Source organism: Falco rusticolus, chromosome 6 (genome assembly GCF_015220075.1).
Source record: "Falco rusticolus isolate bFalRus1 chromosome 6, bFalRus1.pri, whole genome shotgun sequence".
Taxonomy (NCBI): domain Eukaryota; kingdom Metazoa; phylum Chordata; class Aves; order Falconiformes; family Falconidae; genus Falco; species Falco rusticolus.
Genome location: NC_051192.1, coordinates 89,530,262 through 89,554,603, shown reverse-complemented (window position 1 = coordinate 89,554,603; position 24,342 = coordinate 89,530,262). Strand labels below are relative to the sequence as shown.

Below are 24,342 nucleotides of genomic sequence, written 5' to 3'. Positions count from 1 at the left end.
ACTATTTTATTACTGTAGACCACTTTATTTCTTACATTCACTGCCTGTAACATGTTTACACAGTCACTGCTACCTCTTAACTAGCTAAGCTAGAAAAGAACACAGATAAACCTAATCTTGGTTGGGGAAAGTAGCATAGAAGTCAGAGGGATTTTTTGCACCCCACAGAGAAAAATCTGCAGGAGCTCTGCTGCATACACAGGGCTGTATAAAGCTGTAACTGGACAAAGGAAGCAAACACAATTTAACCAAGACAGAAAACTCTTACCATACCAACAGAAGGAAAATTGCTCTCAACTCAGGAGTATCAAGGGTATCAAGGTACAGATTTAACAGAGGAACTAACTGTGGCCTTCTCCCTACTCCCTGTGGGTACAACCTGCTATAGTGTGAGCTTCTAAAGAAATAATATGGTTGGGAATGGTACAGTTCCCATCCCCTAACCAGGGAAAGCTGTGGTTCACAGATCGTTTGGGAACACGATGGAAAACATCAGCACACCTGACCTCTTATGTAGGAAAACAGCTGAATGCCCTGTCCAAGTTGATGGTAAAGATAGTGGATTCTTTTCCTCCAGGGATTCATCCAGTGCTTTCATTTAGGCTTTGCACAAGACATCTAGACTTCAACCTAGCATATCTTATTGAAATAGATTTCTCTTGTCTTCTGCTCAAAGCACGTTTCATTTCTAACAGGGACTTTATATTTATACTGTGTTCCAGACCAGCCACCTAAAAAGTGTTCTGATACTGACCGCTGTTATTAATACCCAGTGTCAATCCAGCAAATAAAAATTCCTCTCAGAGCAGAAAGAACACACCAGGGAGGGAAGGGAGGGGATAGGAAGTACAGTCTAAAAAGACTGATTTTGAGGATGTATATGATGCATTTTATAGTGTGAGTCATGACTTTGGCAACATGCTTTAAGAAATTGACTCTAAGATAATACCTTGTACTAAAGGAAGAAATCACTCTAATTAAAGCTCTGTCAATTAGGTTACTAGAGATACATTCAAGTTCTTGTTTGCAGACATCAGATTTCAATGTGCTCTACTCTTTTTCAGAGACAATCCAAGAATTAATACTTAAAATCCTTTGGGTACACACAGATTTCAAGACCAAATGGATGGTCCAATGGGTTTTTCATAAAACCTGTATAAATTCACGAGTCTGATATGACTAGCATTAGCTGTTCACACATTTGGTAGTCAAGAGACCAGAAACTGCACCATCTACTGTCATTTCTCAGCAATAACCTCATCTCAGTAATGGAAATATGTAGAAGTACTCAGTGAGTACAGAGATACTCTACCTGGAGAGCCCTGAACATCTATTATTTCCTATCAGCTCTGCTTTTAAGCTCACCAAACAAGAAAAAGTACACGGAAATCTCCCATTTCCTTAATATTTGTGTACCAGCCTGTACACAAAACTTGCATTACAGTCCTGTTTTCAAAACATCAAGTCAACATCCTGGTTCCAGCTCCCAGGACAGAACCAGGTCTCCCTGTCCCCAGGAAGCCACCTTCATCACTGGATTATGGATACCTATTCTTACCCACTCTCCTTCTGATCCAAAGTGCACATACTTAGTGGAACAATAAATCACAACAGCAGGAAGGAATCAAGAACAATCCCATTAGTACCTAGTTCTGGCTCTAGTCTGACAGTTATTTGCCTCATAGGAGGCAAGAGGAACAGTTTTGAATGCCTGTCATGGTAAGGACAACTGAACTCAGATGCATTAAGCAGCAAGTGCTGCATCAACAGTTCTTAGATTATTTAAAAAAAAAAAAAAAACAAAAAACACAAAAAACAAACCACCACACACACACAAAAAAACACCCAATCAACAAAACCAAAACAACAACAACCCATGAGAAGACAGTAAAACAACTTGCTGCTTAAATTCATCAGGGCACTATGAATGTAAGCACCTACAAAAGACTTTGTGAGGCTATAGTTAGGTGCTTACTTCCAGAAAAGTGAGGAATTGTAAAACATATATACCTTTGATTTTTTCTATCAGCTAAATTGGCATCCTGTTCTTCCCTTCATATACATATAAACAACTTGAAGTTTGTTGAGAATCTTCTGTTCTTAAGCATCTATTACTACCCAGACATTAAACTGGGAAGTTCAGCCAGTCTCTAGGGTTTGCGAATACCACTCCGGGAACCAAACATAAGATGATTTCTGGAGACAGTCCTAAATGCCTAACTGAAATTTGTGAATTGCATGCCAATCATTAGAAGCCCACTACATCTGAGAAAGTTAAAACAGTGCCAAACATAGTTCCTTGTACACAACTGGAGCTCAACTTTTGCCAAGACAACATCTGTGTATGTGACAATATAAAAAAAAAAATAAATTCAAAAGGTTCTAGAGGCACCTTTCTAAAATAACATATATATTTAAAATTATAAGGGCAATAATTATCTTGCTAAAAAAAATAATCACCAAATGCTACAAATAGCTATGCATAATTAAGTTAAAATATTGCTGCTTCTTCATAAGCACAAATTAACACATTTAAAATGATGATGGAATTCCATCTAACACAAGAAAATACTTTTTAATGTGAGGATGGTTAAACACCAGAAAAGATTGCCCAGAAAGGTTGTGGAGTCTCCATTCTTAGAGATATTCAAAACACCTCTGGACACAGTCTAGCTGACCTGCTCTACCTGACCCTGCTTGAAGAGGGGGTGGTGGGTTGGTGACTATGATCTCAAGAGGTCCCTTCCAACCTAGACAATTTTGTGCTTTGTGTGATTCTCTATGGTACAGCTGAGAAGACTCTATAAACTGTATGTGTGCGAGAGCATATTGTCCCCATATGTCCTATTTATTCCACTTTCCAATCTTCTTGAAGAGATTTTATCTCAAAAGGAAACAGAAAGGACAAAAAGGGGAAATTCTATCAAAACCATAACGAATGTGCATACCTCCACATCTATCTTCAAGTGTCCTGGTGCAGCATATTTATGAGTCGCAGTCTTCCCACTTATTGGAACAGCTTAAGATTCTGTTGAATGCCTGGCTTGAATTAACACCAATCCAAAGCAAACATACTGTAACACTAAAAAATTCATTGTCATCATTACTTTTTTTTTTTTTAGGATAGGAAAACTCAGTAGCAATTCTGGTGCAACTCCCATTTATATTAAGTTTGATATTATTTCACCTGATAAACAAAAATAATACTTTAAGCAACACATACATGCACTGATTATTATTTTTTCCCCATTTAGCTCAATTTAGACTTAAATTCAGTTGATAATACACAGAAATTTACTGTCATTTCAGATCCCCTATAATAACTAAGACATTCCCTGAGGAGATGAGAGATATGACATAGGACACACAGGACATCCAGTCTCTTCTGGATCAGTATCTCAAATGGCACTAGAAATTCTCATTTCAGGAAGTTGAGCCCTGAATGACTCCAGACAAAAAGCAAAATAATTTATGTAACTTAATCTTCAATGAGGGTATTGTCAAGAATTCTGGTAGATGTTCATCACTCAAAAACTGCAAACTAATAAAATCACCTTGTATAATGCCCAACAATCACAAAAAAAAATTTTTGCTTTTAAACACAATGCTTCCAAGACTCAAAAGTAAAAGGAACACATCAGAGTTATTTCAGAATTAAGACGCACTAAGAAGCCTTCTTGAAAGGTAATTTTGGCAAGTATGATGTCTCGGAAAGTCACATCAAATACTGAGCATTCTGAATTTAAAAATCTGACTATCCATTAACTTCCACAAAATATATCATATCTCACTATTTATTTCAGGTCAAACCTTGCTATATTCAAATTATTCAATAATCTAGTGAAGGTCTTCAGTGAGAATTAGACTAAATTCATAGTTTAACAGCCTACATTTCTGTGTGAATCTTTTTATTGCAACGTTTCATAGCTTGCTAGTAGAAATGATGCTGCATATTTTAAGAAAAGAAAAAAAAAATAAAGTAAAATCTTAATGACAGATCACGCCCACAGATACAGCTAGGCAAATCATGAAATACCTAGCTATCAGCAAACCGTTCTGCAAGGGTACGTAAGCGTAAGGCATTCCCACTAGTGGAGAAAGAAGAAATTAAATCTTTAAAGAATCAACTACTGGCATCTTAATGATCTTCTTGCAATAAAAGGAATGAAGCCCCTTACACACTGGGAAGTAACTTATTAAACTTCTCCCTGATACCTAAGATTTCGGCATGGAACAGGCCTTTGGATTTGGATGGAAAGAACTGGAAAAAGCAGTCAGGCAACAAGCAAACCACAGCTGGGCAAAGTGAGGACAGGCGCAGTCCCTGGAGAAGATGCGCTTCACTTAGCACCAAATCAGTGGTGTTGAACATAAAGCCAACTTTGCCAGCAGTTGTGCCTTCCCGTAGGTATGCTTCAAGATGGGATTCCTAGAGGCCATAGTGGACGCCTCTTTCAAAATCATATTGCCAAGCAGAGAGGGAATTAAAACCCAAAGGAAACCATGAATTGCAAACATGACAATAGTGGCCTATTACTGTCATTACCATATCCCAGAAACTGTGAAGATTTCTCTACAAGAAAAAGTAACTCTACAAGAGATTTCTTCCCCCAAATCTTCTCCATGGACATATTAAAGGGAAAAACAGTTCCTTCATTCCTAAAAATGTTACTGAAGTCTTCGGAGAAGTCAAACCTCTGACTAAATTTGAAAGACCCGTGATCTTTTTGCAATTCAGAGCACAGAGTTAGCAGACTTGGATTACACAGGGGTTTTTTGTTTAGATGTTGGCTGGGGTTTTTTTTGGCAGGAGAAAAGAATTTACATCAAACAACTTATTTGACTAGATCTTACGCTGATAATTGCCTTAACTGTGCGCATTATCTACATGATCTCACCTTAGCATTTTTAATTATTTAAAGCACATTAAATATTGCTGGTATCAGCATGATCAGAAGTTACCTTCTTAATAACCATTCTTGTTTGAGTGTAAAGCATTTGATTCCAGCTGCTATGAAAATTTAAACAAGCAAAAGCAATGTTTGCTGACATAAATGGGACAATCTACTTCATAAAGGAATGCTGACCAAATTAAACTACATGTGCCCAACAAAACAATACTATTTCATGCAAGACACTTCATAAGCTTTAATAAAATGAAATTGCTTGGCAGGAATCTGAATTACTGTATTTTACTATATTATTCTAACTTCTACACTGTAGTGCAACACTAAGATTTTTATTTACCCCAATCAACTTTTCATTAGTTTTGATTCTCAGCCTGTAACCCACACGGAAGCTACCTATGTTGCCTCTATATTTGTCCACAGCAAATAATAAAATTTAAATATATCAATGCTAGTACATCTCTAGAAGAATCAATGGGACAGCATCACTACTAAAAGCAACCGACCTTCTAATCAAAATTAGATGCAGACCAATCTAGAAAGGAAAATACTAACTCAGTCTCCGCCACTACAGAAAAGTTTTGTTGCAATCAAAGGGAAGCAGCAACCAGAAAACAAACACATTTTAAGGTAAATAAAAGCCAAAATAAAGCAGTAAAGGTGGTTTCCTTCCCTGTCACCAAATGTATCTCCTGGAATCAAACTGCACCTGAAGCTTTCATTTCAAACAAAGAATAAAGTTTATAAATCTGAAGATTACCGAGAGAAGCCTGAAAACATAATCTAACACCAGACTTACAACTTCTAATGGAAAGCATCTGAATTTATTTGATCACTGATGCATGGGAACTGACTTTCAGCATTTGAATGCTTGAGGCTGACAATGCTAAAATTAAAAGCCATTGAACAAATGGAAGCTATTCATCAATGTCTGGAGCTGGGAACAGAAGCACACTGGCCCAAAAGGTGCTGACTGTCATAAAGATTGCCTGAAGCACCCACCCATTCCCTCCAATGACTAAGCCTAAGGATTCTGCAGATAGATCCAAGGACTAAGAGGATAATTAAATGGTGTTTCATTTCTCCCTTTACCAAATGGCACACACAAGAACCTGGACTTGAATCAGAGGATTTGCAGGGGACAGACTGCTCCTCACCTTGCCAATGAACTGAGCCATTGTATTGTACATGATCCAGCACTCTAAGCACAAACTCACTGCTTCTCCATCTTTGGACAGTAACACATTGAATGCAGCCAAGAAGTGCAGGACTGCATCCAGATGACCTGAGTCACTATAACCAAAGGGTTGATTTCTAGCTTTGGCTGGGTTTGTTCATTTACCTGGCATCACTACAGTCACCCCTACCTAATCAGGAGATACTTGTTCCCTAATAAATAAACAAACAATGCAAAAATAGGTTTGAAAGATTTCTCTCTGCCTTGTAACTCTTAGACCAGACAGTGTTGCCAGTCAGTGAGCAGAGAGAAGCTGCTGCATCACCACTATGACTTGCTTTGCAGCATACGCTCATGTAACTCTGTTATACGTGAAAAACAAATGCAAGCTTTTACCTCTGTATTTATACTGATTCTGAGATATCCAGAAAAAGGCTCTTCCCATCCATTTCCAGGAAAGAAAGAGCACAAACTGCAAACTGAACTAAAAGCTATCTGTTCTTAGGTATTCATAAAGTTCCTTCAGTGAGCACTACTGGCAGTACAAATCTTCTCAGAGATGACTTGAAATCTGATGCAGCAATACTGCTGGAAGTATTTTCCCAATTTACCATTACATATGTGGGGTCTTTGAAGTCCATTTCTCATGGACAGGAAATAAAATTTCTGAATCTGGATTGGAAGTTATCCATCTGCAATTCCTAAAGGACTACCACCTCACCTGCTTTCAACACAGCCCAATGCAGAGGCCTGCAGAAACGCCCAAGTAGTTTCTCAATGTTACCCACACAAAACACTGTACTAATAATACTGCTCTTATAGGCTCTGCTACTTTGTTCAGAGCTAAGTGGGTACCTCTACACAGCACAGTCAACTTCTACATCCTAATAACATGCTTATATGGAAGGTTTCATTCCTTCTGTAAAACACTGTATTTCTTTTTCCTACCATCACAGTCACAAAAACATCTGATATATTGTTATAATATTCCAGCCTACTTGGTTCCAGTAGAACCCTAAACCAAGAGATTCTTTGTGGAGACCCCAAGATTGCTCAAGACAGGTTCCTGCTCCACACAGGGAATAACTGAGGAAGAGGGGCAGCTTTAGGCACGATTTTTATTACCACTTCATCAGCTCAATTTCTAGTCTGAGTTTATCTTTTAAGGCCAGAGACTTTCTTTGGGGCACAAGTGTGGTTGCATGAAAACCACAAAAAAGTTGCAAAGAAGTCAACGTCAACATGAGTTATCAGTTACGAAGATTCTTAGACATTACTTAGTCACAAAAAATAAGCATTAGTATAAAGTAAAAATGAAATACTGATTTGTGGGTTTGGTGTCATTTAACAACCCCTGCTTAGAAAAAGCCTCACAAATACATCCATCCTCCAGCTGCACAGCTGGAAATACTCTGCTCATCTCAGTATTACCTACCTATCACTTTTGTACAGTAATGTTAGACTGAAAAATGCCAAAAATACAAAAGAATAAGGAAAATTAATTACTGAGATTTCTACCTACTACACTGAAGTTAAGTAGTAAAAGAAGAGCTTTCCTTGTGTGAAAAGTTTCATTAGGGGAAATGATTCTTTGCTTTAGCTAACTGCAACATTGTGACTGCAAGATCTAACACTCAGAAACAGGTAGGAAATGTTCTGGGAAATACCTTGTGGGGATTCAAAAGACTTCTAGCAGTATTGAATGCAGTTGCTGCAGATTTTCACCCTTGTCTGAGGCCAGCGCTGATCAAAATCATTGCCTTTGGTTTCCTGAGATAGCTAAAAAGACTGAAAACAGAACATGAAATGTTATGAAATCTGTCCCAGGTTTACAAACAATGGCTTTCAGTATTTGAAAATAACTTGCTCCTTTCTGTACAATCTTCTGCTTTTGTAAACCATGAATAACAGCTCATCTTTTATTTGTTTTCAGTTTCTCACAGAGCCAGTTTGTTGTGATTGTGCTCTCCTACACAAAAGCTGGTCAGGATTTCCAAACACCCTTCTGTTTATTTATGGCAAGCTGCAGTAAAAACATTTGCTTACTCCAATTCAGTGCAAGAATCTGGTAAATAAAAACACTCATTTAACGCCTTTTACCCCCTAGTATGTAAAAGAAAACTAAGCACTTACAATCAGTGTGTCTTTCTCTAATCTGCATATATACAGGACAAAGCAAACGACTGCTCTTTCAAGACAGAAGGGGTACAAGTTCAGCAGCAATGCCGGCTTCTGTACTTCCTTCTCTTGCCTGACCCAGTTTAAGAGTGTATAGAGACTCCTGTGGGGTTGCTTTTTAATTATTTGGGGGGAGTTGTTTTACTTTGTTTTGTTTTCTTAAAGCTTTAAGAGGCATAATGGTGATCCAGTTCCCAGTACACCTCCACAAACAGTGATGCCAGAAAAACACAAGAGTAATAAGCAGGAGGGCAGAGGGATCGCAGGTACCTCAAGCTGTATTGCTACAGAACATCTTGTATCAAACCATGATAGAAAGGCAAGGAGAGACTGATCCACAACTTCCATTCAGTTGTCATCCACCTATCCAGAAAAGGTACATAAAGGATTGTAAACCCATTAGATTGAATGTTCCGATAAAAGTTTTTTTCTTCTGACAGTTTTCGAACATGCGTATCATACGGACAAACAGATGGAAAGCAATCTCAACTGAGAACAGATAAAGGGACACTTTTCTTCAAATAGAAAGTTCTGAATTTACAGCTCAAGTTTTTATTTAACCTTTGCCTACCCTCCTTAATCTGAGATACAATTTTCCATTATCCGGAGAAAAGAACTCTCTTTCAAGAAAAAACATCTAAAAAGAAGATCTTAAATAATTTTTAATCTTTGATCTTTAATTAGGATTAGAAGTAGAATTAGAGAAGAAACAGACAAGCCTTTAGACCTCTGTGCCCTCATCAGGTCTAAGTGAAAAAAACACTTCTGGTTTGGAAGCCTTGTCCTTTTTTCCTCCCTTCCACAGACTGTATCAACTGGCTCTGAAGAAAAAAACCCCAAGCAAATGAGTAACAAAATCCCAGCCTTCACCTCTTTAGATCACCATAGTTTTAAGTGTCCAGTTCTTGGTCTAGTTTGCTATGGGCTACTCGATAATCACATAGCAATCTCTCTCACTGCCTGGGCCAAAGAATAAATAAATCAGAAAATAAAGATGCAGCCTATGAAAATCCATTCCTTGCATTTCCAACAACAATATTCTACATTCACAGTACACAGACCAATGACAGGACAAAATGTAGAAACATAATGAGTAATTCACTGAAGCAATCCGTGCCATGCAAGACACTTCCACTCCCCTTCCCCTGCCACAAATTATTGCCCCAAAGTACAGGAAACACTTGTGTTGCCACCATTCCATTGGCATTACAGCATGAACCCATACTGACATCCCATGATAGCGCCTACATCCAGCCAAAATGCAGACACATGCTCTATCCCACCAGCTCTGCTACATGAGCAGGGGGAGGTGGAAAGCTGGGGGTATTTCTGTCTTAAATGGTCTCAAATTACAAATGACAAGGCTCAGTTACTAGAGCCCCAATTCTCTTCACTTATCCAGTAACACCACTGGCGGGGGGGGGGGGGGGGGGGGGGGTGGGAGAGGAAATCAGTGCAAGTCCATAGTGCAAGAGCTACTTCTAGTCAGTAAATTCAAATGGCCTGTCTAGCATCTTTCCTCCCTTTAAGGCAGTTCAGAGCTGTACTATGCCAGATTTGGAATTCTTTGGAAACGTGAACAGTTGCAAGCAGCATAAACTACACTAGGTCTGCACATGACTTGTTCTTGTCCTCAGCAACTCTCTTCTGTCATTTGCATGCAAAAATCTAAAGCACGGAATCTGGCTCCATAAAGCCCCTAACATGATGAACCTGATTAAAAGACCTTAAAGAAAATGAATAATCCTAATAAATAATTTTTAAAATATCAAATGCCATGTTTCAAACTGAGTATATACTTGAAGGTCCAGTCACATTGGTACAAGAGAACTTAATCCATTAGGCAGCCAGTCCAGGCTACGTAAACATTTTGGAGTTTGACTTGCTCTCTCTGTAAAACTGAATTCCTACTTCTGATCCACCTCCATTCAGCTATCCTCCCTAAGTAAGCCAACAAAGCACATCCAGTCCTCTTACTTACATTTCAGCAACTCATGTTTTTGCACTTCCATGATTCTGTTTGGAGGATGGAGTACATGCATGAGACTTCATAGTTGCACTGCATCGTTGAATATCCTATGCACTTTCCTAACAAGCAAATACAGCAGTTGCATTTGTATGCAAAAGTCACCACAGATCACAAGAGCTGCAGAGTGTGTTTTAATGTAACCTCAGTGGGAATGAGAAGCTCAGCACAGCAGGCGTATGGCACACTCCAATGCTCTCTGCAGTGCCGATGAACTAAGACCCTGCCAGAAAAGAATCCTGTTCCCTTCCTGTTTGTTTGCCCGGGTTTTGTACTAAAGGAGAAAAAGAGGGGGGGGGGGACGACGACACAAAAAAGTGGGAAGAAAAAGGAAGTTCAGATGAGGAATATACCAAATCCACAAAACAGGTACTGTTATCCCCACTAAAGAAGTTCCATGCTTCAGCCTTTAGCTGAAGATCTCTATTTTGATCTCCACAGTTCACTGCAGTCAAAGTCCCAGTTCCGTTCTGAAAGCATCACCTCCATCCTTTTTGTGTTTTATGCAACTAAAATAAGTCACAGTTTTGAAAGCCTCCTTTCAGTCAAAGTATAACACAGAAAAGAGAAAAAACCACAGAAACCACAGATGTATCCCCTCAAAGGGAGAGCCCTTTGATGCTTTATTATTGCTTTAAAGACATCATTTTAAAATCTGTATTAGATCAAGAAAAAAAATATTCAAAGCCCCTCTCTTCTTATAAATGTAGCTGTTGGGGAAAAAAGGTAACAACAATTCTAGAGAATTTAAAAAATAAACTCAGAAAGAATATGTTCCACATATCCCAATGACATTTCTTCAACCACAGGTTTATCTGTTTTATCTTGACAAGCCAGGTAGTCTCAGTTTAGCTTACAAAGGGCACTAGCCCTTTTACTTTATTTAACCTGAAGTGAAACCTTTCAGTGAAAGCGTTTCAGACATAATAAGGCCATAAGCTTGCTCACTTCCACTTCAAAATTTGTTACTATGTAAGCAATGTTGTTTCCACTTAAACAATCATTTAAAAAAAAAAAAAACCAAACAACGACCCCCCCCAAAAAAAAATCCAACCAAGACACACATAAACATACAGGACAGAAATCAAGTCTTACCAACATTGCAGAAATGGACCTCAATCACTCTTAGATATATACCTTCAAAATGAAAGCCCCATTATCCAGACTAGTGATGCTGAGAAACTTTTCCAAGCATATTCTTATTGAAGAGTAGAATGAAAGGCTATACTGGAGGCAACAAGGGGTTAGGATTGAATTGTTAATTGAAGATGTTTAAGCTTAGACTACCAGGGGAAAAAATACACATACACTTTTTTAAGATACATCCCAAGTAAATCACAGCATTCAGGAAAGACACAACAGTAAATTAGGCTGCAACATCACATCTTCTATACTGTCAAAAGCCACAGCTATACATATCATTCTTGTCAGGAAAAATAAAGACAGATGGTTGCATAAAAAGACACTCTTCTGAACAACCATAACCCTTAAGTACTGATGAATCAAAATATTTACATTATCTATCCCCCTATAAAGCACATCCTCTACATTTGAGGTTCTTCTAAACTGCTGTAGCATATTGCTACAGAAATCTTGGCAGAACACGTTCTCAATTTACATAATTGTTTAGAGTAGTCACCTAACTTAAGGGAAAAATCAAACATTCTCATGCGTTATTGATGCTCTGAAGCCTCTGATTTACGTTATTCATAACTGCTTACATATTTTGTTGCTTTGTCACCACAAAGAAATGTCCAACTGCTGATATCAAAGTCAATAGCTTCAAGCTGGCATGAGCACTACTGGAACGTCATTTTTTGAAATGACACCTTTCATTTCTCAAGCCAAAGGAGATGCATATTTGGAAGAATTAGCAACGTACGTAGATGTATAAATACCCATCTGTACTACCCCCATCCCCACAGGGCATCTGCCCTTTCAGTGACTTAGCTGTTCACTGAGAGCATGGAACACAAAAAGTATTCCACTTCAGCTACCCTCTGTGTGCAAAACTTCTCCCCAAGTAAGGAAGTCAAACATTGCTGGTCCACAGCAAGTCTGGTAAGGGACTTCAGTGTTAAATCTTAGCTATGTCCAAGTTTTTCCATACTTAAAAGTGCAACAACAATACAAACTTGATAAAAAAAAAATCATCTTTCCAGTCCCGCTCTTGGCCAGGTTACTCGGCAATCAATAGCACAAAGTTCCTCCATACATGCTCGACATTGCAAAGGCTGGGACATAGGACATAGGCTAGCACCTGCCCAGAACATGCTGCAGCTCCCTTCCGGACTCCATTCAGTTTTCCCCTTTCTATAAAAGTCAGGCAGATTCAGAGCAGCTGGTTCACATGGTAACACCTAGAACCAGGAGTTTCCAAGGTCCCAACATCATTGCTTTGTTTTCTTCTCTTGAAACTACCTCCTAGAGTTGACTCTGGACCCTGGAATTTCCTCACAGACTCAGCAGGAATGCCCCTCAAAAAATCCTCTCATAAGCATGGCTCTTCTCAAATTGAAGGTTCTAACTGTTTAAAGCCCCAAATTTAATCTAAGTCCCACCTGTGAACCAACATTTAAAAAAATAAACAAGTTTTAAAATTGTTTAAAAAACACTGGGAAAAGTGTCTGTTCTTAACTAATTTTCAGTAATCAGAATTTGATAGTAAAATTTCAAAATTCCCTCTGAAATCAAGTTAGTAAAAGCCTGTAAAAAAGCATCCCATCTACAGGTAAATGGGTATATATATAATGTCTTATAGAATGACAGAAGCAACATCAGACCTCCTTTTATCGCACAAGTAGTCAAAAGGCCATCTAGGTCAGAACACAAAGAAGCAAAGATTTAGAAAACACTATGTTAAGGATCCTGCCTCTTTCACTACTCAGTATGATTGTCAGATAATTCAAGAAATTGGGATATACCAGCACAACCAATTAGTAATTTTTCTGGGGAATAAATAAATAATTAAAAATCCATGTTCTAAAAACTGAATAATTTGTTATGGAAACCTCTGCAGTTTTCAGCCTTTTGGCACTATTGGCCTAACTATCTCCAAAAAAAAGATATAAACATTCAAAAACAATGTTCCCCTTCCCCCTACAATCAGTTCTGCGGTAACTGAAGTCCTCAGAGCAGAGAACACCCTGGCAAGTGACATATGAAAATTCCAGATGGATGAGAAATACAAGGATCATTTCTTTACACTAAAAAGAATTAAAATAAGACAACTATGTTGTTACTGTAGGTGAGCATAATTATAGCCGATGATATTTATGTTTGGCTAGTCTCTCCTGATAACACTGTCAACTGTTCTCACCCGAGTGTTTAAATTAATTTCATTTTTCACTTAATTCCCATTTCTAGTCCAGTTTATAATCATCACTTCCCCATACCAGCATGGCATTAAATTACTGTCATTCTTGGCCATTATGTCAATCATATTCCAGTCAGCAGAGTCAATCAAAAATACCACAGTAGTGCCATGAATTTCATATTGAATACACTCCTTTTTGCTGCGTTGCAGAATATGATTATCAGTGTCAGAAGCTACATTATATCAATTTCTGATATTTCAGGCAGAAGCAACACATTCTGACTCAAAAATTGAGATGACAAAAAAAGTAATTGTTTTTAACGAACACTGCATTTTCTCCGGTCAAATCCCACTTGCTTTACTTTGTAAGTACCCACTGAAGAAAAGGCCCACACAAGTCTAAATTTCCATCTGCTACTAATGTTTCAACCATACTTCTTACTGTAAACTGCAAATTTATTGCTCCCCTGAATACAAAGAGAATGACCAGAGGGAAAAAAACAACAACCAAAACCACCTTCCCTGATGTTACTCAAATTTGTTTGTGTGTGCAAATTCAAATCCTGAACCAAATTCACTTTTACAATTAGCAATACAGCTGTTCATGTGCTTCTTACAGGGAAGACAGACTCAAGTATGGTTACAGTAGCTCAGTTAGAAGATCCCAGAGAATCCCGAGTTTGTTGTCCGAGGCAACATTCCACATTATCTGTTCAGGGCCAATTTGAAGTTCAGTGACTTCCAAGCTTTCTTCAAAATAAAAAAACAAAACAAACCTCCATAAATGTAATTTCTGCATAGTCATCTTTACTTTTAGAGCATCACATGGTTTCCTAATGGTAAAGACAATGTTTAATCTCATACTCTGTGTGGTTCATATCACATGCTGATCTATAAAGTGTTAAAGACCACCTCAGTTTCCCTATTAAAACACCCCTTGCATAAAAGGACTTGCTCTCACATGGAATTGAATGCAAGTTATACCTGCAAATCTTAAAAAACTGGATCGTTTTTGAAGAAACCCTGAGGCAACCTCTTCCCCCTTTCAAATATTAGAAGTAGTATTTTCTCCACTTCTGCCAACACCTGCATTTTCTCCCTGCAGGCTTATACAGGAAGTAACAGGGACTTTCGTTGCTCATACACACAATAAAACACAATAGTGGTGGGGTTTTTTTATAAACACTGTAATTGCCTAAAAAAGATCCTCTGCTTAAGACGTGTTAATTGATGTGATAGTATCCTAATAAATCAAGGGCTTACTATTCCCTAATGGTTTGCCAGAGTTCCCATGCTTAGCTTGCGCTTCACACATAACAACTGCAAAGTGCTTTACAGATACAGTCAAATTATTCACAAAATGAAAAGCAGACGAGATGAAAGGAGTTTATCTGGAATACTTTCAAAGTTCAGTAAAAAGTTCTCTCTAATCACTTGTAAACTTGAACAAAGAGATCTGACTAAATAGCAATATATTGGTAGATTTTTAAGCATTCCTGGTAACTATTATTTGTTGAGTGCATCGCTGGATTTCTGTAGGAGCTAGTTAAATAGTAAACTTGATTTTCAGATAAAAACTCTAAAAATTGTTAACATCCCTCAAAGGCCTTGTTGCCCCTGCTAACGGCTTCATGCAGGCAGATCCCAGATCCAAAAGGAATTGGCAAGGCTACAGTAATTCTTTACCCTATGTGCTACAGTTAAGACTGCAGCCTCTGGATCAACTCTTGATTTTTTTCGTGACTGAACGAATGCAGCCGTTAACATTTTGGCAAGTAAACCTAATCCTACCTCGCTTCTGAGACATTTGTAAGGCATTCTTCTACCCCTACAAAACCAGACAAATTTTGTAACAAGCTTAAGAAAAAAACCCAACCATATTCACACTATTTGCCAAGATCAATGCCTGCAGTTTACCTCACCGTGCTAAGTTTTGCAGCTCCATTTCCTTCACGTATTACTGTAGCGTACGGTGCCAATCACACGCTTCCCAGCGTTTGCGTGTGACACTGGTGTCCAGCCGTCAGCCGGACTCTGCCAGGGACCATCCGGCCGAGCCGGGTTCGCTCCCGCGCTCCGCGCCCACCCCCCGCCCATGCCCAGGGGGACTGGCGGCACCGAGACACCTGCGACCTGCAGCATGGCAGGAACCCGTGATTTTCTGGTAGAATCGCTCCGGATTGCTTCAGATGGTGCATTTAGCACCGAGAACCAAACCTTTCCCCACACTGAGCCAGGTATTCAGCCACCTGCACAGTATCTTTTGAAATCCCCAAGGCTGCAGATACAATCTTCCAGCAATCAAGGTGCCCAGCTCCTCTCCAGCTGGGAGCCTTCGCCTATTTAAACACCGGAGAGGAGCAAAAGCTTAGTTTTGTCACTCAAACGAGTAGCTCCAAGTGTGGATACACGACAAGAACAGCCCGTAGTAAGTAAGGAGGCGCATTTCAGCGCCCGTTTCGAGGCTGTTCTAAGGAACCGTCACAAACCGACCGCCCGGAGCACGTCCGCGCACAGCCCCCGGAGGGAGCGGAACTCACCGAGCCCCGCAGCCACCTCCCAGGCTCCGGTTCGCCCTTCCCCGACACCCCCTTCCCCCCGCCGCCTCCGGAGTTACGCTGAGCCGAGGGCCGGCGGGACCGCTGAGGCGGGCGCCGGCCGTTACCCGGGGACGCCCCAGCGGTCGGAGCTGCCGTTTGAACCGTCTCCCCGGCAACGGGGACACTCGCCCGCCCCTCAGTAACCCCCCCCCGCCGCCACCACCACCACCACCACCACCACCACCACCACCACCCCCCCTCCGGCAGCGGTGCCGAGAGGCCTCGCCCCGCCGCCCCGGTCCCGGTTAGGTAACGGCGGCAGCCAAGCACCGCCTCAGGCCCGGCCGCTCGCTCACCTCGCGGCAGGTGCCGGGGCCACGCACGACGGTGGCGCCGCCTTCCCGCCCCGCTCCGACGGCAGCGGGGGAGAAGCCGCGGGGAAGGAGCTCCGGCGCCGCAGACCCGCTGTCCCGGCCGTGCGGCTCCGGTGCCGGAGCAGGAGGAGCTTCCCTGCCCCGCCCCGCCCAGTGCGCAGCGGCGGCCCGGCCGGCAGGGCCGCACCTGCCGGAGGAGGGGCCGGGCCTGGGGCGGGCCGCGGGATCGTGTCGCCTGTTCCCGGGGCACTTCTGAGGTGCTGCGGGGCCGCAGTGTCCCGGGAAGCGGCGGCAGCCGGCAGCGCCCCCGGCTTGCCGCCCGCCGGGGCCGCGGCCCAGCGGGAGGGCTGGACGGGTTAGGCCCGGCCGAGCCCTTAAGTAGCGCTAACTTTGCAGGCAGCGCACCTGAGCGGCGGCGGCACCGCAGGGACAGCGGGGCCGGGAGCGCTGCCAGCCGCAGGAGTTTGGAAGGAGGATTTTAGGACGAGTATGGCTGGAAAGAGAGCCATACCCTCCAAAAGGGCAGGCCCACTGCAGGGTCAGGGCCTGAGCCTACATCCTAGGATATGAAAGCATCAGTGCTTCATTATGCTATTAAGGATTTGATGTGGCTTTTTAAAAACCTTATTGCAAGAGTGACGAGGGACACCTCTCTGAGGTAGAACTGCTGCACACAGGCGTGCTGCCGTTGTGTAATTTTCCAGATGCTGCCTTTGCAGGGACACAGTAGCCAGCTTTGCAACAAGGCTCAGGAACAGGGCTTTTCTTTCAGCCTCGCCTCATGGAACTGGGAGGTGCTGGGAGCTGTTCCTCCCCCTTTGTCTGAGCCCATTATTGTGAAAAACGTTCAGGAGAGTTAAAAAAGAAATCTAATTATTAGTGAGCCACTCATTTTACAAGGCTGGACAGTGCTTTAATGTGTAGGAGGAAATACTATTTTGAGAATTGCAGGGGGCAGCTCTAGTTTTGAGCAGAGTCTGCATCTTGCTACTGGATTTTCTTCGGAGTCAGTTCCTGTTTTCTGGTCTTTACCATTAATACAAAACCAGGCGACCCCAAAAATCTCTGCCTCCATCTGCAATATACCTCCATATTAAATTTTACCTACATGTCACATCAGAGGAGTTCAAGCCTTTTCCAAATTACAATTCCCTAAAATATTTTTCAGAGGGTAAGCTGTTAGTTAAGCTCCTGACAGATGAGTAGTTCTGTTGTAGGGTATCCACAAAACACGTCTAGAAATACCACAATTGCTCATCTGCAGAGCAGACAGTTAAAACTGGAAAGTTAGTTCAGAGGGGGCACAGCACCAGATGCTGTATATGGTGCCTTTTGTGTAGTAATGCAAAGCTTCTCTAAGCTTCAAGCAGGCTGGTGCTGATGCAGTGCAATACTAGGCAGAGGCCCATTTCTATTTCAAAACAGAGGCATAAAGACAGGCCCACCACTTCATATCAGGTCCGGTTACCTCATGCGCAACACAAACCTGATGTGGCTACGTTACCTTTTGTCCCAGGGCTATTTTGATCAGCGCTGGCTTTTTTGCTGCAGCGCACAGTGTGGACATGACAAGATAAGTGAGGAGCAGAGTCTCGCTATACTCAGATACTTCTGAGCCACCATAACTAGAAACTTGGCAGGAACTGGCGTGCGCAGTTGCAGGAGGTACAGTGCAGGTGGCTGAGGTGAGCAGAATGGGAGCAGCAGGCAGCGGCTGAAGCTTGAGGGTCTGCAAAAGCATTATGGGATAGTCAGCGCTCTGCTTCTTTCTCTGAAAGATTGGCCTTAAGATGGCCAGCATGGCCTACTTGTGCTGACAGGGAAGTGGCTACATAAAGAATGCGAGAGGCAAGAACAGCTAGGTGGTGGTGTGCTGCAGGCCTTTTAATGCCTCAGGATGTAAAGCGGGTGCGTATACTTTTGTAGACTGTGATCAGGCAAGCAAAGAAGTTAGAGTCTGCGCTGGAGGAGTCACTGACAACTGCTATGTTGTTGTTGGGTGTTGCTGCATTTTGGATGAAGTTACTATGGGTACAACTGTACAGTGATCATTTATGGCCAAACTGGTATTGGGAAGGCCTTCACAATTTAAGAGGAGCCCCAATGAAGAACATGCTTGGGAAGAGGTTTTACTACCAGGCACAATACCTTGTATTGAATATTAGAAAAACACAAAAAGATTGACACTGATTATTTTTTTTTCCTGGAAATCTGTAATGAAGAGCTTTTTGATCTTCTGAATCCTATTCCCAGTGCTGCAGAAAGAATGCAGATGTTTGATGATCCCATAAACAAGACAGGTGTAAATGTGAAAAGCTTGGAAAAAATGCTTGTACACAACAAAAATAAAACCTACCAAATCTTGAAAAGATGTACAGCAAAAAGAATTACTGCATCTACTTACATGAATGCATATTCCAGTTGATTGTACTCTGTGTTTTCAGTTACCAACCATATGAAAGAAAGCAGAGCAGATGGACAAGAGCTTGTTAGAACTAGGAAGATAAGCTCGATTGACCTTGCAGGAAGTAAAAACACTTCAGTTCAGGGCAGCTGATAAAAGAGCTTGTGACGCTGGAAATACCAAGTAGTCTGTTCTGCCTGATGATGGAGTTATTACTGCTGTTGTAGAAGGAGACACAGAATCTTTTCAGAATCTCTTGGAGAACAACGAAGAACATCAATAATTGTCAGAGTTTCTCATGCATCTATAAATCCTGAGAAAACATTGAGTACCCTGGCATACGCTCACGGAGCAAAGAACATAATGAAGCCTGAAGTTAACCAGCAGCTGCCAAAAAGAGCTATTGTTAAGGAAGATACTGAAGAGATGGAGCATCTAAAAGGAAACCTCACTGCTGCACAAGAGTAAAATGCAATCTATATTTTCATTTAAAATTCATGAAGCCCCTTAAAGGAAAGTTGACAGTTCTGGAAGAACAAGTTGCAGCATATATGGAAATCGTCAGCACCATGGAAGAAGTGAAAACAATCACTAAACCATTCACAATCAATAAAAGTGAACCTTAGTAACGAAAACAGATCTGCAAATCAAGCACAGAGAACTGAAAGAAGCACAGACAGATTTGCAAGAAACCATGGTTCCTCTGGCTGAGGAAGAATATGTGGTGTCAGTTTTGGAAAACACCAAAAAAAGAAAAACCTCATGGCACAGATAGCCATTTGGTTAGTAGTGTTAATACAAAGATGTATCTGTGCCCAACTGGATCATTAGAAGACTGTTGAGCAACACAATGCTATCGTTCAAATCCATTTGCAGGAGAAATTAATATTCTGTTCAATAACATACAAGATTCAGTTAGTGAGAACAGTCTGAAGCAGCAACAGGTGTTGACATCTTATGCATATTTTATAGGTGGCCTCCTATATAAATCCACCAGTTGTTCAGCAGCTGATGTGCTTGCATTAGTTGTATCAGTGTCTTTTGCCTGTTAAAAAATTAACTTTCTTATATGACTGAAAAAAATATTAGAAAATATGACAGCCATTTGCTAGTAAAGCTGAGCTGCTGAGGTTGACTGGGGAGCATACATATGGATCAGGGAGAACATTTTATACCTTGACACCAATGGTGGAACTTGTCCTGGAACTAAACTGTCAGTTTCAGAATAACATGAGGAATTTTCTGCTGTGGCTGAGATGGAGGGCCATAAAAAGAAATTAATACCTTCTTCAGAGATCTCTGTCTCATTCTGAAAAAATTACAGGAAGAGACAGTCAGTGTTTTTTCTCAGCTGTAAAATACCTTAAGAATTTAAGAGAAGTGGAAGTATTAAAGTTGGTATATACAAAGAACTCAAATGAATTAGTGTCCTTGCTGCCAAGCCAGCTGGACCTGCTGGCACAGGGGATACAGAACTTAGCTGGCACACTGTCAAAAAATGGAAGTTTGAAGACTACCATCACTGCTGGGCAAGAAAATGTTTACCTGGAAACAATGGACCTAGTCAGCAGTAAAACTTCTCCTTCAAAACAAATTTATTGCATCTCTGGATAACTTCTTTCAAGAGCTCAAGGACATAAATGGTGAAAACAAGAAAATGCTGGTGGAATCCATTGTTCTCAGCACCTTCTTAGCAATCTCACAAATGTGTCTCAGGGTACTAGTAAATGGAGAGAATTTGAAACTGTTCAGACAGTTAGCTTTATGGATCAGTACAAGTCCTTCAGCAATGAGAAACAGCAGCTTCAGTGTTTACTATAGAAAACAGAAGGTTTATGATTGAGATCAGTATTTTGTATTGGATATTTCTTTCTGCATTACATTGCAGTACCTGTGGTTTGGAACTACCACACTGTACAAACAGATCCTACAATAGCTTTTATTATATGCATATCAAGAATACAAACAGTCTTTTGTGTTCAAAGATCCTTGACATACTGCTGGCACTAAAACAAACTGATGATTTTAAAAGCATTGCAGGTCACCCATGAAAGCTACAAATTGACAGCCTACACTGACCTTAAAAAAAGAAAGAGTATGTCATGTTGCTGCCAGCCACGTTCAGGGTCTCCAAATCTGTGCTCTCATTTAGAGGCCTGACTGAATGACTGCAAAAAAAAGATTCTATCAATTTCCAATATGTGCTCACTAAAAGCCAGTCAATAAGTAAGAACTTAATCAAAGAATGGAATTGCCCTATAGATACTGGAAGCTGGGAGGTAGACAGCAAACAGTTCTGTGTAATGGGGAAATGCAATGGATTTATGTATTATATACAGCTCTCAGGAACAACAGGGAATTGTGGCTTGCAGCGTTTACAAAGTGCTTGACTGTTACAGAAACATTATCCATAAATACAGACTTGTCAGGCTTTTTTATTCTAGATATAAAAAAGCTTATATTGCTACAAATATACTCCCCTAGATATTTTTTATAAGTCTGACTTTAGAGATTGGCATTCATGTAATTTCTTTATCACTGCAACATATGGCAGTCTTTATTGCTGCCAAAACATGGCCATGTTTCAGCCTCAGAGTACAGCTGTGTTGAACTTAAAACTGAGACTGTTTTCAAACATAGATACAGAATTTTCTGTTACTCCTTCTGACACCATAAAGGAAAAGTAAATTCAAAATTCCAGTCCCTGGAACCTCTGTGAACACTACAGTGCCTAGTGGTTCCAGCCATGCTAGGAAGTGGGTTTCCCTTCTAGTTGTTGAATAACATCTAAAATGCTAACTAACCACTAGTATGTCAGGATCATGTATCACTCAGCTAGCCACATTGAAAACTTCTTCAGTTCAGATCCCAGTATAGATCTGCAGGATTCTGAATCTTATGGCGATTTATGGTGAGTTTCCCACATAACCACAAGTTATAGCAATCTCTGTTCCTGTGCAATCAATTTTTCTGCAAACCTTCTGTTCTCAGCAGCTCTTTACAACTCATCCATACTTAACCCATCATTTCCTCTTACTGATTTGCCTGGCTAAAGTGCTGTACTGGTGCGTGTTATCTCAAGTGTTCTGAAAATTAGCCAGATAAACACAGCCAAATCCTAGCTACATTTGAAAGTATACCAAGCGCCACTATTTTGATTAAAATCAGAATAATATCAAACACTACACTAAGTTTTGAGCAGTTTGCTCAGCTGAGCATTTTCCAGATTACAGGGCAGTACCACAAGCATCTAAAGCAAACAAACAGAATAAACGTCCAACATTAAAAAAAGGAAGACAAAATAATAACTGCAATCTCATTCTCTAACCTTGCAACTAGGGTTAGAAGAAAACCCGTAAGTGCCTCGGGTTTTCTGCTTATTGGTGGAGCTGACGAACACTAATTGTATGACAGCACCTGCTTAGAGAAACCCAGTGGGCAAAATGAAACAGGTAAGGGAACAACTATATATAACGGCTGTAACACTGGAGTTGTCTACGTTACTGATTTGACCTGGCTCTTTCATTTGGAACAGGTTTAGTCAGATGAGGTGACATTCCCTATAGGAGGAAGGAAGCTTTCTGATGGGTACCAGGGTGCATAAGATCCTGTTTTGAACCTTGCAATGCTTCCTCTGTTATGCATGTTGTTCTGAATAAAGCTCCAGATTCAACCTTTAAAATTTACAGAAAGGGAAAAAGGAACTGGAGGTTAGACAAGAAATTACAGCTCTCTAAGGAATCCATATAGTACTGTGGGCACGTAAACTGCTGGCCACTGGAAGTGAACAATTTTTTTTATTCCTCCATCTTCCTTTAGATCTCCCCTACTCTCAAACAACAGTTGAGCATGGCTTAGCCTGAGGCTGCTTTAAACAAAATCGTTCTCCACTTCTGAACTGTTGAAATCAAAATAGTCTGGCACGTTAGATGTGACAATCCACAGCTTTTATTTCTGTGAAGTAGGAGGTGTATTCCTAACACAGAGCAATCATATTTTACTGCCAGTACTCTGAAAATGTGGTTGCTGCATTTAGCATGTGGCTGCTGCAAGAGAGGCTGGAGGCTCCAATGTACGAGAAGTTCCTTGACCAGATGCAAGGGATCATGTATGGCTGGCAAAGGAAGAGCAGGGGTACAGCCTTGGGGAAAACAGTCAGGAGGAAAAGGGAGAGAGACCACGCACTCCTGCAGTGCTGCTTCCACTGTGATGGATGAGCTTGTATATACAATGCTTTATTGAGCCTGGTGCAAGCCTTGGCACCATCAGTCTCTTAACAAAAGCATAGGACTCAGTGTAGAGCACTTTGCACGCCTTTGTTTTCAAAACCAGTGTACCTAAGGAACCACAGCCTCTCCAGATCACTCTTCCTGCAGCTTTTTCGTACATTGAGGTCCTTCCTACAAGGGAAAGTAGCATGGAGATAGCGAAGAGCCAAAAGAATGACTGAATGTTTTCTGCACTTTTAATTCTGGGACCATTAGACAACCAATTATCTCCCTGATAAGAATAAGAGGGAGGATGCAGATGTCAGAAACTGAGGGAGAGCTCATATAAGTAACTTACTGACCTTTGTCTGCAGAACCAAAGGACTTTCTATTTTCCCTTCCACGATTAAAGCTGGCAGAGCTGACCTCACTGTGCTGCCTTCAAAAGCCTGAAGTAACACAAAGTTTTGAGCCACTGGCTGCAGGTCCCCTCCATTAAGAAAGAAGCGGGAGCTACACAAAGGACCTTATCGGAGGCAAGCTCTAGAGCCTGAAATGGCATCCAAATTACCTGAATATCTAATCTAGCAGAAAATTTGCCACAGTCTAGAATGTTCATTACAAACAAAATAATTATGCACACCAGTAGTTCCTTTCTCCTAGTTTAATAAAATGATTTTTAATTCTTTAATCATAAAGCCCTGTAAGTTAGAACATCTGAAGACTAGCAGAACAAGAAGTAGCAGGCACACATTAGAAACACAGCATGTGACAGAAATACAAGCCTGTGTAGCACATTGGCTTTAGCCTTCCTTAACCTGGGTCTACTCACTTTCTAGGCACCACCTTGAGAATAGTTGATTCCATAACTGTATCAAGGAGTTCCAGTTTTTTGCCATGCAAAAGCACTTGCAGACATCGGTTATTGTAGGCTGCTGCACCGTGAACTTACGGTTTTGGGTTTACTAAGTTTTAAGTTACTTCTGCAAATCCTACCAGCCTTTCAGCCTTTTCAGTGTGTGTTCTAACAGTTCTCTGTGTTTTTTAGAGCATTACTGAAGGTCCTGTATGGCTTCATGTTGTCAGAGAATGAATTCATAAACTGTTACAGGAAGAGCTAGGTAGATTCCCAAAATACTGATTACTGTAGATACCAGTGATATAAGGTCTCAGCTTATTCCAGCACCTCAGTGTCTGAGTCCCCTGCACCTT

At 40.9% G+C, this 24,342-nt stretch overlaps 1 protein-coding gene and 1 pseudogene across 4 annotated transcripts in view; one reads left to right on the top strand and one right to left on the bottom strand.

Annotated features, from left to right (window-relative positions):
• Positions 1-16,662, bottom strand: part of KLHL32 (kelch like family member 32) — a 129,352-nt gene extending 112,690 nt beyond the window's left edge. For 3 of the 4 annotated variants that reach the window (XM_037392463.1, XM_037392465.1, XM_037392469.1), the window contains exons 1-2: positions 16,501-16,662; positions 7,752-7,872 (exon numbers count right to left, since the gene is read on the bottom strand). The gene's annotated coding sequence lies outside the window, so the exon portion shown is untranslated. The remainder of the gene's footprint in view (positions 1-7,751; positions 7,873-16,500) is intronic. The other variant, XM_037392464.1, reaches the window with a different exon arrangement.
• On the top strand, positions 421-19,974 carry LOC119150441 (annotated as a pseudogene).
• The last annotated feature ends 4,368 nt before the right edge of the window (positions 19,975-24,342 follow it).